The following is a 15,996-nucleotide window of genomic DNA, read 5'->3' as shown; positions in this document are numbered from 1 at the left end:
TATATTTTAGCCTAACTCAAGATCTGTTTTTCTCTGACACTTTGCATCAGACCTGGGTTCAAACACTCAATTTTCAGCTATATAAACTTGGGCAACTTATTCAACTTTTCTGAGCTCAGTTTCTGCATCTGTAGGGGAGTAACAGAATAATAGAATCCTTATGAGGCTGTTGTAAAGGTCACATGAGATAATGCATGTAATTAATACAGTGCCGGGCTCATAGTGAGCATTCAATTAATACAGCGATTTGCAATGGCCATCTGTAGATTTGCTGCCTAGATTCCATTCATCCTCCATCTGATAACTGTACCCCATTTCTTCCTGGTGAACCATCATTTTCTTTTCATTCCCTGTGGTCCTAATGAAACCAACTCCATCCTCAGCATCAGGAGTAGAACATGTGGCATAAGCTGGGCGCAGTAGCTCACACCTGTAATTCTAGCACTTTGGGAAGTTGGGCCAGGTGGATCACTTGAGGCCAGAAGTTTGAGACTAGCCTGGCCAACATGGCAAAACCCTGTCTCTACTAAATATACAAAAATTAGCTGGGTGTGGTGGCACACGCCTGTAATCCTAGCTACTCAGGTGGCTGAGGCATGAGAATCACTTGAACCTGGGAGGAAGAGGTTGCAGTGAGCCAAGATTGTGCCACTGCACTCCAGCCTGAGCAACAAAGTTAGACCCTCTCTTTAAAAAACAAACAAACAAACAAAAAAGAACCTGTGACTTAGGTTTAAATCATTCATACCATTCTATTCTCAGGCCACAGTGATTGGTTCAAGAATGGGGACATAAATAGAGTTACCGTACAATTCAGCAATTCCACTTCTAGGTAACCTTGTATGATCAACCCTCAGTGTAGGCAAAGGATTAGTTCCAGACACCGAGTACACCAAAATCCACGCAAACTCAAGTCCTGCAGTTGACTCTGCAGAGCCTGAGTGTACAAAAAGTCAGCCCTCCATATACTCAGGTTTCACATCTTGTGAATACTGTATTTTCAATTTGCATTTGGTTAAAAAAATATGCGTATAAGTGGATCCTTGCAATTCAAACTTGTGTTGTTCAAGGGTCAAGTGTACATGACTGCTCATAGCAGCATTATTCATAATAGTCAAAAAGTGGAAGCAACCCAACTATCTACCACTTGGCAGCAGAATGCTGCTATGAACATTCATGTACAACTTTTTTATATTCATACAATGGGCTATTATTCAGCAATAAAAAGGAATACAGTACTGATTCATGTTACAACATGGATGAACCTTATAAACATTATGCTAAGCAAAAGAGGACAGACACAAAAGACCATATATTATTTGATTCAATTTATATGAAATATCTAGAATAGGCAAACCTGTGGAGACAGAAAGATTAGTGGTTGCCAGGCACTGGAAGGAGGGGGAATGGGTAGTGGCTGTTACTGAGTATAGGGTTTCTTTTTTTTTCTTTTTTTTTTTTTTGAGACAGGGTTTGGCTCTGTCGCCCAGGGTGGAGTGCAGTGGCTAACTGCCATTTCTGCCTCCCAGGCTCAAGCACTCCTCCCACCTCAGCCTCTGGAGTAGCTGGGACCATAGGCACTCGTCACCATGCCCAGCTAATTTTTGTATTTTTTATAGGGAAGGGGTTTCTTATGTTGTTCAGGCTGGTCTCAAACTCCTGAGCTCAAGTTGTCTGCCTGACTTGGCCTCCCAAAATGCTGGGATTACAGGTGTAAGCCACTGTACTTGGCCTAGAGTTTCTCTTTAGGGTGACAGAAATGTTTTGGAATTAGATAGTGGTGATAATCATACAACATTGTGAATATATTAAAAACTACTGAATTGCATACTTTAAAAAGATGAATTTTATGGAATGTGAATTGTATCTCAATTTAAAAAACTAAACCAGATAAAATTAAACAGTGGACACATGTCTCAAGTAGACTAATGAGAGCCAGTAAGACCCACTCTAATTCTTTGGAGTCATGAGGGAAGCAAACTAGTTCCTTTCTTTCAGGACTCCAACTTGAGAGAATATAGGGTCTGGAGCTGCTGTCCTGTCTTGCTATGTGTAGATCCGGAGACTGAATTATCCAACTCAGCTGAAAGCAGAGCCAAGAAATGGAGACACCAAGACCTGTTTACACATTGGAGCTACAGTAATTAATTGTCCCAGTTTGCCTGGGACTTTACTGGTTTTAGAACTGAAAGTCTGTATATCATGTTAAGCTGGAGCTCTGAATCCACCTCTGCTTGAAGCTCAAGATGTTACCCGTGGACTTTTCAATTACAGTCATGCACCATGTAATGATGTTTTGGTCAATAATGGATCACATATGCGATGGTCATTCCATAAGATTATACTACCATAGTTTCACTGTACCTTTTCTATATGTAGATATTTTTAATTTTAATTTTTTTTTTTGAGACAGAGTCTCACTCCGTCACCCAGGCTGGAGTGCAGTGGCGCGATCTCGGCTCACTGCGACATCTCCCTCCCGGGTTCAAGTGATTCTTGTGCCTCAGCCTCCTGAGTAGCTGGAATTACAGGTGTGTGCCACCATGCCTGGCTAATTTTTGTATTTTTGGTTTTTTTTTTGAGATGGAGTCTCGCTCTGTCACCCAGACTGGAGTGAAGTGGTGCAATCTCGGCTCACTGCAACCTCTGCCTCCCGGGCTCAGGTGATTTTCCTGTCTCAGCCTCCCAAGTAACTGGGATTACAGGCAGGCGCCACCACACCCGGCTAATTTTGTATTTTTAGTAGAGACAGGCTTTCACCATGTTGGACAGGCTGGTCTCGAGTTCCTGACCTCAGGTGATCCACCCGCCTCGGTCTCCCAAAGTGCTGGGATTACAGGTGTGAGCCACCATGCCCGGTCCTCTGTTTAGATATGTTTAGATACGCAAATACTTATCATTGTGTTACAATTGCCTACAGTAATCAGTATAGTAACACGCTGTACAGATTTGTAGCCTAGGAGCATAGACTAGACTGTATAGCCTAGGTGTATAGTAGGCTATACCAGTGGTCCCCAGCCTTTTTGGCTCCATGGATGGTTTCATGGAAGACAATTTTTCCATGGATGTGGGGAGTAGGGTGGCAGTATGGGGGGTAGCAATGGTTTCAGGGTGAAACCATTCCCCTTCAGATCATCAGGCATTAGTTAGATGCTTATAAAGAGCACACAACCTAGATCCCTCACATGCACAGTTCACAATATGGCTCGTGCTCCTGTGAGAATCTAATGCTGCAGCTGATCTGACAAGAGGCGGAGCTCAGGCAGTAATGTGAGCGATTGGGGAGGGGCTGTAAATACAGAAGAAGCTTTGCTTGCTCACCTGCTGCTTACCTCCTGCTGTGAGGCCGGGTTTCTAACAGGCCATGGACTGGTACCAGTCCATGGTTGAGGATCCCTGGGCTATACCATCTAGATTTGTGTGAATACACTTTATGATGTTTGCACAAGGGCAAAATTGCCTAAAGACACATTTCTCAGAACATATCCCAGTCATTAAGCAATGGATAACTGTGCATGAGTCAATAAATTCTCTTTTTGGCCGGGCGAGGTGGCTCACTCCTATAATCCCAGCACTTTGCGAGGCCAAGGCAGGCAGATCACTTGAGGTCAGGAACTTGAGACCAGCTTAGCCAACATGGCGAAACCCCGTCTCTTCTCACTAAAAATACAAAATTAGCTGGGCATGGTGGTGTACGCCTGTAATGCTAGCTACTCAGGAGGCTGAGGCAGGAGAATCACTTGATCCCAGGAGGCAGAGGCTGCAGTAAGCTGAGATCCTGCCACTGCGCTCCAGCCTGGGCGACAGAGCAAGATTGTTTCAATTAAAAAAAAGGCTGGGCTCACGCCTGTAATTCCAGCACTTTGGGACGCCAAGGTGGGCGGATCATGAGTTCGAGACCAGCCTGATCAACATGGTGAAACCCCATCTGTACTAAAAATACAAAAATAATTAGCTGGGCATGGCGGCGCGTGCCTGTAATCCCAGCAACTCGGGAGGCTAAGGCAGGAGAATCGCTTGAACTCGGGAAGCGGAGGTTGCAGTGAGTTGAGATCACGCCACTACACTCCAGCCTCACAACAGAGCGAGACTCCGTTTCAAAAAAAAAAAAAATCTCTTTTTGTTTTTGCCAGCATCGCAGGTTGGGTTCTCTGGAGGCAGGCACTGAAACAGTTTAGGGTTCAAGATATTTATTGTGGAACAACACCTGTGAAAAGAAGGAGGCAGAAGCAGAATTGGGCAGAGGAAGAAGTCACGATGCAGGCTCTTGGTCGATTTGGTAGAGAGTTCTGGAGAAAGTATTGCCTTTCAGAAGTTTCCACATTGGGCCAAAATGGCTGAGCCACAGTATACTTTTAACTCCTTTTCTTAACCTGAAAACTTCAAGTGATCCTTCAAATCTCAACTGTTAAGTGTTGCTTTCTGGGGGAAGCCTTTCCTGGAGCCCCCAATGACATTAAGTCCCATAGCACTTGGCTTATCTCCTTTATGTGTAGTAATCTGATTAATTATTGTTTATTTTTTGTTTCATGCCTGTCTTACATGCAGAATTTTAGCTTCCTGAAGGAAGGGACTGTTCCGGCTAGCTATTACTAGGTTACAAACTACCCTATACCTTCATGGCTTAAAACAGTCTGATGAAATAGGACCCATTTACTAGATCCAGCCCACAGTCTGTTTTTGTTTTTTGTTTTTGAGACAGAGTCTCATTCTATTGCCTAGGCTGGAGTGCAGTGGTGTGATCTCGGCTCACTGCAACCTCTGCCTCCTGGGTCCGAGTGATTTTCCTGCCTCATTCTCTGGAGTAGCTGGAATTACAGGTGAGCGTCACCACACCTGGCTAAGTTTTTGTATTTTTAGTAGAGACAGGGTTTCACCATGTTGACCAGGCTGGTCTTGAACTCCTGATCTCAAGTGATCCACCTGCCTTGGCCTCGCAAAGTGTTGGGACTACAGCCGTGAGCCGCCGTGCCCAGCCCACAGTTTTGTTTGTTTTTTTTTTGTATAGCTGGCAAATTACGAATTTTTTTAAAAAATGTTTTTAAGGGGTTGTGAAAAAAAAAAGAATGAAACAAAAAACAAGAATAATATGTGACAGAGATGGTATGTGGCTCATCAAAGACTATAGGGAAAGTTTGCCAACCCATGGACTGAAACAACCATTTTGTTATATCTCATAATTTTGTGGGTCAGGAATTCAGAAAGGGTTTGGCTGGGAAGTTCTTCTGTCTTATGTGATATCAACTGGGACCTCTCAGTGGCACACTAGCTATATAGGCTGGTGTGGTTTGGAAAATCCAAGAGGGCTTTACTCGCATGTCTGGTGCTTTAGTAGGAGGCTGGAAAGCTGCTCTCAGCCAGGCCCCTCTCCCTTTCCACATTCTGTCAAGGTAGTTGGAGTTATTACAGAGTGGCTAGGGGCTCCAAGGGACTGAAGTGGAAGCTCTTAAAGACTAGGCTCATTTCTGGGCGCGGTGGCTCACGCCTGTAATCCCAGCACTTTACAGCACTTTACAGGGAGGCCGAGATGGGCGGATCACTTGAGGTCAGGAGTTTGAGACTAGCCTGGCCAACTGGAGAAAACTCGTCTCTACTAAAAATACAAAAATTAGCTGGGCACCGTGGTGCGCGCCTGTAATCCCAGCTACTTGGGAGGCTGAGGCAGAAGAATTGCTTGAATCCGAGAGGCGGAGGTTGCAGTGAGCCGAGATCACTCCATTTCACTCCAGCCTGGGCGACAGAGTGAGACTCTCCGTCTTAAAAGAAAAAGACTAGGCTCACGACTGGATAACACCACCTCTTCTGTACTCTATTGGTCAAAGCAATCACAGGCCAGCCTAGATTCAAAGGGAGACGAAAGATACCTCACCTTCTGATGACAGGAGTGGCAAAGAATTTGAGGCCATCTTTAACAGTCTCTTCACTCACAATTGTATTCCCAGTGTATAGCACAGCACCCAGCACGTGAACTCAATAAACTTGTTAACTAATGGACACACTCTGGCAGGTGGAATCTGACCTATTTGTGATATGAAAGTATTAGATTTGGAGCTAAATCAAGGCTGGGGGCTTCTTGGACCCTTAGGGAGCACTTAGGTCCACACATTCCAATTTGGGGCTGCCGTGCGCCCAGCACTATGCTGCATCTCTCAGCGCATTTGGACTTCAGTTTCCTTTTTGGTTAATGAGGGGCAACAAAACAGGTATCTCACGGAATTCCTGTGAGAATTAAATGGCATAAGGAATGTGAGCAAACTTTATTAACTGTAACTGTAATGTTCTGCTTAACATTAGGTTATTATTGTCATTGTTGCCCAGGGTGAGGTGTGGACAAGGCCGTGGCCCTCAGATCCCCTGCCCTGGAGAAGGGCCCTTCAACCTCACTCCACTCCCCAGCTCTTACCCCTGCCAGTTCCTGAGGAGCAGGTGTTAGGAGAATGAAGCAGGGTTCCTATGGCTATGCAACCCAGTCCTAGCTGAGGAAGATTTACTTCCCAGCAGTGGCTCTAATGAATGTTCGATGGGCCTCATAATTCCATAATGATCCTGGAGCTAATGCCTCTCACCCTGGGCATCTCTGCAGAGGCCATGGGGAAATGGGAAGCCGCAAAAGCTAAACAAATAAGAGTGATTAGTTGCATGTGGCCAACCTCTTGTTGCCTGAGTCAGCCTATTTTGTGCACCAATATGTGGAGTAATAAAGACGCTTCTGAGAAAAACCACATTCAACTTGTCATCCTCCCCCAGCTCAGAGGATGCAGTATTCCTTTCCCCAGAAAAGTCCCCAAAATTATCTTGTCCAGAAACATTCCCACACTTCTCATTTCCTGTGTGTCTCATTTTTAGCTGGAGGGAGGGTTTGTCTACCTGAGTAGACAAAGGTTACCTCTTCTTTCAACCTTTTCATGAAAGCATCCATATAGCCTGGGCATGATGTATAATGTGTGTGTAGGTCTGAGAGTGAGGTAATTATTTGGAATGTTAAGTAGGGATATAAAGCAGAATCCCGTGTGAGTTTGTAAGTACTTACACATGTATTTGTGTGTGATTTAACTTTGCTCAGTCTCTAGCACAATGTCTGTGTAGCCAACAGGCATGGAAAAGAGTAGTACTAATAATAGCTAAGATCGGCTGGGTGCGGTGGCTCACGCCAGTAATCCCAGCACTTTGGGAGGCTGAGGCAGGTGGATCACCTGAGGTCAGGAGTTCGAGACCAGCCTGACCAACATGGTGAAACCCTGTCTTTACTAAATACAAAAAATTAGCTGGGAGTGGTGGCGCATGCCTGTAATCCCAGGTACTTGGGAGGCTGAGGCAGGGGAACTGCTTGAACCTGGGAGGCGGAGGTTGCAGTAAGCCAAGATTGCACCATTGCACTCCAGCCTGGGCAACAAGAGTGAAACTCCGTCTCAAAAAAAAAAAAAAAAAAAATAGCTAAGATATATTCAGAACTTCCTGTGTGCCAGGCACTAGGCTGGATGCTTTACTTGTATCATTATCTCATTTAATCTCCATAATAATGGTTAAGGTGAGTACTAATATCATCTCCATTTTACAGATAAGAAAGCTAGTTTCTAAGGTTGGTTAGAGTTGAGCGACTTGCTTAGCAAGTGAGAGGCAGTCAGGACTTGGCCCTGTCTGATTCCAAAGTTGTCTTAACTGCTACAGAATTCCAAATTCATGTTCTCTGATGACAATTATATTGGATTCGATTATCTAATGTTCTGAGACAGGCTGCACAGCAATCTTTATTCACATGTGGTCTCCCAGAGCTCTGGCGTTTGGGAACCTTTATTAGAGACGGTGTCAGCAGAGGGAAGGGTTCTCCCATCATTGGCTTGCTCACTGAGGACTGTGCTGGTGTGGTCGGTTACCACACTCATCATGCCCAGGATTTTCTTACAGCAGACGCCATCCCTTCTGCAGCTCCCTGCTCAAGGAAACAGCATTGGCTCTTGTGTCGGGGTAGGTATAGATTGGACCAGGGATGGGGTCCACATAGGCTGCCCTACAACAGCCCTGCAGTGGCTTGGTTTATAGGAGGACTCTTCCAGGTTGGGCAAGGGCGAGGGGGATGCTGGTGAGGATTACAATGAACTATTCTAGTTGTATTAGGCCCTTCTTGCATTGCTATAAAGAAATACCTGAGATTGGGTAACTTATAAAGAAAAGAGGTTTAATTGGTTCACGGTTCTGCAGGCTGTACAAGCATGGCACTGGCATCTGCTCAGCTTCCGGGGAGGCCTCAGGCAGCTTTCACTCATGGAGGAAGGTGAGGCAGGAACGGGTATGCCACATGGCAAAAGCAGGAGCAAGGCCGGGGGAGGTGCTATACACTTAAACACCCAGATCTCATGAGAACTCACTCATAATGGTGAGGACAGCACCAAGCCAAGGGAGATCTGCCCCCATGACCCAAACACTGTCACCAGACCCCATCTCCAACACTAGGGATTACATTGCAACATGAGATTTGGGTGAGGACAAATATGCAAACTATGTTACCAGACAACCTGGCTTGTCCCAAATTTGGAATGTAGAGTGAATTGCTCTTGGCTCATCAGACACCTGGGTGTGATGCAGATGACAAGAGTGAGAGAACAAGCGGCCCATGAGAGGGAGCGTCGTCTCCTTTACATCTGATGTCTGTCTTTACATCAACCCTTTATTATGGGTCAAAGCAAATCTGAACCGCTCTGTATGAGAAAAGGGTGAAGAATTTGGAAGCTTGAGGGAGAATGTGACGAAGAGGGAGATGTGAACTGGCTGAATGGGTGCAGTGCAAGGGAAAGAGGAGGTAAAAAGTGATCCACGGAGGCGATATGGGGTGGGAGAGGGACTTGTGGGGCAGGGACTGTTCTTGTGGGCTTTCAAGTTGTTTGCTTGGGGGGAGTGATATTAACTTCCTCCTCCATCACCCCTATGATATCTTTGGTAAATTCTGCGTTTCACACTCATACTTTTGTAGGTATTACTTCTTGGTAGGGAAACAGAGGAGGGGGAGGGGACAGCTGACATCTATGTTATACTCCATCTTCTCCTGCCTGATTTCTTTTCTTTTTCTTTTTTTTTTTTTTTGAGATGGAGTTTCACTCTTGTTGTCCAGGCTGGAGTGCAATGGCGCGATCTTGGCTCACTGCAACCTCTGCCTCCCAGGTTCAAGCGATTCTCCTGCCTCAGCCTCCCGAGTAGCTGGGATTACAGGCATGCACCACCACATCTGGCTAATTTTGTATTTTTAATAGAGATGGGGTTTCTCCATGTTAGTCAGGCTGGTCTCGAACTCACGACCTCAGGTGATCCACCTGCCTTGGCCTCCCAAAGTGCTGGGATTACAGGTGTAAGCCACTGTGTCTGGCCTTCCAGCCTGATTTCTTTAGGATCTCTTAGGGTTTTCAAGGCTATTCTACATGTGTAAGTTGGCACATCTGATTATACATGTCTAGTTGTATAATTAATACACCTGTAGCAATGTGCATATCTTTGTGTGACAGTATTCATGTTAGTGGATTCAGAATGTTTTATCTACATGTATAAACATGTCTATGTGCTGTGTGTGAGTCTGAATGTGTAAGCTGTGTTCACAAGTGTGTATGCCAGGGCTTGTGGCACACTGTATTTTCCAGAAGTGTCTGCCAGGATACAGCCCATCCCACATGTTCTCTTTACAATAGGATATTAATACTCCTCTGAATGAGAGGTGGGTTCTCTTTCTCTCTCTTTGAATGTGGGCTGACCTTTGTGACTCACTCAACCAATAGAGTACAGCAGAAGTGATGCTATGTGACTTCTGAGGCTAGATCATAAAAATACCAGATACTTTTATGCCGTGTTCTCTTGGGATGTTCATTCTTGGAAACCAGCCACCAAGCTGTGAGGGGGCCAAGTAGCTATTTGGAGAGGCCGCTTGTCAGTGTCCTAGCTGACAGTACCGGCTGAGGTTCCAACCTGCAGCCAGCATCAACTGCCAGCCATGAGGGTGAGCATCTTCCTGTAGTTGGGCCACCCCAGCTGATAGTGTATGGAACAGGGTCAACTCTTCCCTGTTAAGCCTTATCCAAACTACTAAATAAATTATTGTTGTTTTAAGCTACCAAGTTAGGGACGCTTTGTTATGCGGCAGTAGATAACTGGGACAGGGCTGTGGCTGTGTCTGCCCTGTGTACGGATTCCTGTGATTCTGTGCTTTTGTGGGTGTCTGCAGGCAGTGCATTGGTGTCAGGTGTCTGTGTACATTAATAGGTGTGTGGTTGAAGGCGCTTCTGGAGACAGTCATGGTTCTTGGGGCTTCGCTTTGGCCTCAGTGGGAAGCTGTTTGGTGAGAACACTTTGAAATCTTGTGTGTCTTCTGGGTCCCTTCTTTTGAGTGTTTTTCCTTTGAATCAGAAAGGCTTGTTTAGCTGAGAGCAAATGCAGCTTAAATTTACTGACCTTCTTCTGGCCCAAGCCCCTTGGAGCTGCCAAAGACTTCCAAGCAGGTGGGAGGCTGCCATCCAGAACCCTCACATCCCTTTCAGAGGGGCTGGAAATGCTTTTTTTTCTCCCCCTTTTCTGCTTCTGAGGCCTTCAGAAATGAGCCAGAGACAGAGAAAAGCACAGTTACTGGAGTCCTTGAAGCCTCTTGGGGTGGAGAGATCTAGAATTCTTGAATGCCAGGAAGAAGCTGCTCAGGTGCTGCTTGGGTCCCACAGTAGAGATCATCTGGTCTCTGCCCTGCCTTGGCCACAGCAACCCACTCCATCTGAGTGCAGCCCAGGAAGTGGGGGAATCTGGTTGGGGAGCAGTTCTCTTGATTTCCCCTGGAATGCCCCTTAGCTTCGTGTTTCTTCTATGTTGGCCGCTTGACTTAGCTTTTCTGGGAATGCTGAGTGCTCTGGCTTCACACCCCTGCCCTAGCACTGCCTCTCAGGACCTCTCAAGCGCTGTTATACAATAGAGCTTTTTTTTTTTTTTTTTTCCTGAGATGGAGTTTCGTTCTTGTTGCCCAGGTTGGAGTGCAACGGTGCGCTCTCGGCTTGCTGCAACCTCTGCTTCCCAGGTTCAAGTGATTCTCCCGCCTCAGCCTCCTGAGTAGCTGGGATTACAGGCATGTGCCACCATGCTCGGCTAATTTTTGTATTTTTAGTAGAGAGGGGGTTTCTCCATGTTGGTCAGGCTGGTCTCAAACTCCCAACCTCAGGTGATCCGCCTGCCTCGGCCTCCCAAAGTGCTGGGATTACAGGCGTTAGCCACCATGCCCGGCCACAATAGAGCTTTTTGATAGAAATGTTCCATCATTTTTGTTGTACAGTATAGTGGACTGAGCATTTGAAATGTGGCTAGTGTAAATAAGAAACTGTATTTTAACTTTTATTTAATTTTAATTAAATCTAAATAACGTGGCAATTGGCTACCATATTGGATAACACAGCTCTGAAGAGTTCAGTGGGAAGAGTTTTTGTTTATCTGCAAAATAAATCTGCCCCACCTACCTCACAGAGGTGTCTGGAACAAACAAGGTGATAAATGTGAAAGGGCTTTACTCAGAAGAGGGATCTGAAAAGACAGCAATGTGAACCTCTGGAGTGCAGTGGTGCAATCTTAGCTCACTGAAACCTCCACCTCCCAGGCTCAAGCGATCCTCCCACTTCATCCTCCCGAGTAGCTGGGACCACAGGCATGTGCCACCATGCCCAGCTAATTATTTTATTTAATTTATTTTATTTTTGGTAGAGTTGGGTTTTGTCATGTTGCCCAGGCTGGTCTTGAACTCCTGAGCTCAAGTGATCTGCCTGCCTTGGCCTCCCAATGTGCTAGGATTATAGGCATGAGCCACTGCACCTAGCCTGTTAATATTTCTGTTAAATGGTGCTTGCCAGGCTGTTTTGATCTGTTTACATTTCTGTGTCTCTCATTTGACCCTGAGCTCTTCAAGGGTAAGAACCAGTAGGACTGTTTCACAGTTGTACCCCCACAGCCAATGGCTGGCATGTAGCTTGGTGCTCATGTTCAAGTGAATAAGATGTCTGCAGTCCAGAAGAGACTCCTGGCAGCAGGATCTGAGTTGTGTGGTGAAAGCTGGGTGGGCAAAGAGGAAGGGGCCGAGGGGAGGAGGCAGATCAATACAGTGGTGAGACAAAGTGAGGGCTCCTGCTCCCCACTCAACATTTGAGACCCATCCAGAGAGAGCAGGGAGCCAACTCCTGAAGCCAGGAATACTTTCACACAACAGGGTATAAGGCTTGTGGGAGATTAATAGAGAAAGGCTGATCAGAGGAGAAATGATCTACTCAACATATTCTGCTCATTGAGGAAGGCCAAATTGATTATAAATCTCCGCCTAGCCAGGGCTCTGGGGGTAGGTGCTGTGGTTTCCTTTGATTTGATTGATGGTGGCCAGGTTGAAGGTGATTCCTCAGGCTCTCTACCCTTCCAAGCCTTCCTTTGCTCTTCTGGGGAGTGGAAGAGGGATTCTAGAAACTCTCCAACAGAACTGCAAGAGAGAGGTGGTTTTTAGCCTGTCGTTTACTTATTTAAAAGGATTTTTTTTTTTTTTTTTTTTTTTTTTTGAGATAAGAGTCTTGCTCTGTCACCCAGGTTGGAGTGCAGTGGTGTGATCTTGGCTCACTACAACATCCATCTCCCAGGTTCAAGCAATTCTCCCTGCCTCAGCCTCCCGAGTCGCTGGGATTACAGGTGCCCACCACCCACGGCTTGCTAATTTTTGTATTTTTTAGTAGAGACGGGGTTTTGCCATGTTGACCAGGCTGGTCTTGAACTCCTCACCTCAGGTAATCCGCCTGCCTCAGCGTCCCAAAGTGCTGAGATTACAGGCGTGAGCCACCACGCCCAGCCTAAAAGGAAATTTTAAACTTACTTTTGCTCAATTCCAAGACTTATATAAGGAAACAGAGAGGAGACTACCAAAATTCCAGCACCCACTGTGATCACTGGACTTGGACCCAAACTTCTCACCTTTACAGTGGGCCTCCTTGCTTAAGGCCGTGTAAGTAGAGGCTGTCTGCTTAGGTTCAACCCTGCACACTGGCTTCAGCAACTCAAGAGGCTTGATTTCAGAGCAAGTTCAGAGCAAGTTCCTCTGAGAAGGTAGTTCTGTCAAGGTATGTCTTTGTCTGTTGGGACTACTATAACAAACACCTTAGGCTGGGTAATTTACAAACAGAAATTTACTGTGCACTGTTCTACAGACCAGGAAATCCAAGATCAAGGTGCCAACAGATTTAGGGGCTGGTGAGGGCTTGCTCTCTATTTCAAAGATGGTGCCTTGCTGCCTTGCTTCACATGGTGGAAGGGGAGATCACTGTGTCCTTCCATGGCAGAAGGGGCAAGGCAGCTCCCTTCAACCTGACCATTTTTATTTTACTTTATTTTTTTGAGATGGAGTCTTGCTCTGTCGCCAGGCTGGAGTGCAGTGGTGCAATATTGGCTCACTGCAACCTCCACCTCCCAGGTTCAAGCGATTGTCCTGCCTCAGCCTCCCGAGTAGCTGGGACTACAGGTGCACACCACCACGCCCAGCTAATTTTTGTATTTTTAGTAGAGACAGGGTTTCACCATGTTGGCTAGGATGGTCTCAATCTCTTGACCTTGTGATCTGCCTGCCTCGGCCCACCAAAGTGCTGGGATTACGGGCAGGAGCCACCATGCCTGGCCCAACCTGCCCACCTTTTAATACTATCACATTGGATATGAGGTTCCAATGTATGAATTTAGGGGAGACACCAACATTCAGACCATGGCAGGGCTTTTCAAGGTTTGGAGACCAGGCCTGGGGTGGCAGTGGGAGACAGACTATCCCTTTCCTACCACATTCCTGAGCTGGTTAGATCTGTCCCAAGGAGAAAGGCCCCGCTTTGAGCGCTGGCAGCTGTGTTCAGCTGGACTCTTCTCTTGGCCCAAGCATTCATTTATTCATGCTATTATAAGATTTGAGCTTAATCTATTTTTAAGGCTCTTACTCTTGTAGCACTTTATTAACATCTTTTTTATAACTCGTGCCAGTCTTATTATAATTTATATGTTCATTCTGTAATTTATCACTTATGAAATATTTGTTGAACATTTATTATCTGTACTTATGGTACTAGGCAGTGACATAAGCTAGAATTATTCTTAGGCCCAGTTCTTCTCACTGGTCTCCTGGGTGTTCCAGGGGAAAAGTGAGCTGTTCTCTTTCCAAATCAGGCCCTAGGTGTTTTATCTAGACCTTTCTCATAAACTGGCACTATTCACTGAACTACTGCCCAGGGGCTTGTTCTCCCTTCCCATACTAGTAACCAAGGTTTGCTCAGTGGCTATGAAGTCAGTTTCCCATCTGCTTGAAGTAAACATAATCAAGAAGGTAAATCGTCTGCTAGAAGCTCATAGAGTACATGGAAAAGGGAAGGGAAGTCCAGAAATAGGTTGTTTGCTATTGGGAAATACTTGCCATTTGGGGAGGTAACTGTCTGGATTACTGTTTTCTCCACTCATGAATGACCAGGAATCACTGTGTGGGGGCTCTGAGGGCAGGAGGGGGCAGTCATTTTTACTCATCAGGTTAAGCATGTCTAGGCAAGGGGAAGGTCTAAAAGTGGAATAGTGGAAAGAGAACAGGGCATTGGAGACACCTAAATCTAGCTTTAACTCCCAGTTCTATCACTTCCTGACTGTATGACTTTGTATAACTCCTTTAGCCTCTTTGAGCGTCAGCTTCCCCATTTATAAAAACGGGATGACCATTCTGCTCAGAGGACGTTGTAAGTAAATATAATATATATGCAGCACCTGGCACAGAAAGTATGATATTCACTGGTACAGCAGAATTACAACTGCGTTGACACCAGCCTGGGCAACATAGCGAGACCCTGTCTGTAAAAAAAAAAAAAAAAAATTAGCCTGGCAACGGTGGCACGCACCTGTGGTCCCAGCTACTGGAGGCTGAGAGGGAGGATCCCTTGAGCCTGGGAGGTCAAGGCTGTGATAAGCCAAGATCGTGCCACTGCACTCCAGCCTGGGGGACACAGATTCTGTCTTTAAAAAATCAGAATCGCAAGTGACCTTTATTTTATTAGATTTTGAGACAGAGTTTCACTCTGTCACCCAGGCTGGAGTGTAGTGGCATGATTTTAGCTCACTGCAACCTCTGCCTCGTGGGTTCAGGCGATTCTCCTGCCTCAGCCTCCCAAGTAGCTGCGATTACAGGCGCCCGCCACCACGCTTGGCTAATTTTTGTATATTTAGTAGAGACGGGGTTTCACCATGTTGGCCAGGCTGGTCTTGAACTCCTGGCCTCAAGCGATCTGCCCGCCTGGGCCTCCCAAAGTGCTGGGATTACAGGTGTGAGCCACCACGCCCGGCCGCCTGATGCTATTTTTAAAATAACTGGTCCTTGTAAAAAATCTACGCAAGTATATAAAGTGAGTGACTTAAAGGTGTCCTATTTTGCATGAATTTGCGAGAAATTTTATTGCTGGAGACTCTCGGCTTCTGTCCCAAACTGAGTCACAAGAACTTGATTTATTTTTACTCCGCACCCCTCTGATTGCTTTCTGAGGGTCCTTCCGCTAGAAATAATTACACTGTTGGAAAATCAGACAGGAAACTTCGCAGTTCCAGCCTGGAAGCAGAAGCAGGCGTGGAGGTATCTCTTCAGCCCTCCCTCCCCAAGCGGAGGGGCACGGGGGCAGCTCGTGCAAGAATCTGCAGGGGGCGGGGGTAGGGGCGGGGCTCCCACTTCGGTGCAGGGCACGGGGAGCGCTGCGCGCTGTTCTGGCGGCCCGCGATTGGGCGAGGCCGCGAGCAACGTAACAGCTGCCAGCTCACGGGCTCAGACGGTCGCGGCCGCGTTTGCGCAGGGGGAGCTGGTCGCCGCTGCGGCCGCCTGGAATTGTGGGAGTTGTGTCTGCCACTCGGCTGCCGGAAGCCGAAGGTAGGGGCGGTGAGGGCCGCCCGGCCCTGGAGCTGGGCGGGGGGCTCAGGGCGCTTCCTGGGCCTCCTCTTGCCGGCGGCCTCGGC

General features: G+C 46.6%; 1 protein-coding gene across 4 annotated transcripts in view; it reads left to right on the top strand.

The window, feature by feature from the left end:
• Positions 1 to 15,996, top strand: part of SIL1 (SIL1 nucleotide exchange factor) — a 326,909-nt gene that overhangs the window by 76,268 nt on the left and 234,645 nt on the right. The window contains exon 1 of one of the 4 annotated variants that reach the window (XM_024247395.3): positions 15,680 to 15,910. The exons of 2 other annotated variants lie outside the window; for them this stretch is intronic. The gene's annotated coding sequence lies outside the window, so the exon portion shown is untranslated. Of the gene's footprint in view, positions 1 to 15,679; positions 15,911 to 15,996 lie in introns of those variants that run through there. One more of the 4 variants, XM_054556610.2, reaches the window with a different exon arrangement.

The sequence above is a fragment of the Pongo abelii genome, chromosome 4 (genome assembly GCF_028885655.2).
Source record: "Pongo abelii isolate AG06213 chromosome 4, NHGRI_mPonAbe1-v2.0_pri, whole genome shotgun sequence".
Lineage (NCBI taxonomy): Eukaryota > Metazoa > Chordata > Mammalia > Primates > Hominidae > Pongo > Pongo abelii.
Note: the sequence above shows the minus strand (reverse complement) of the source record. Positions and strands in the feature narration are given on the sequence as shown.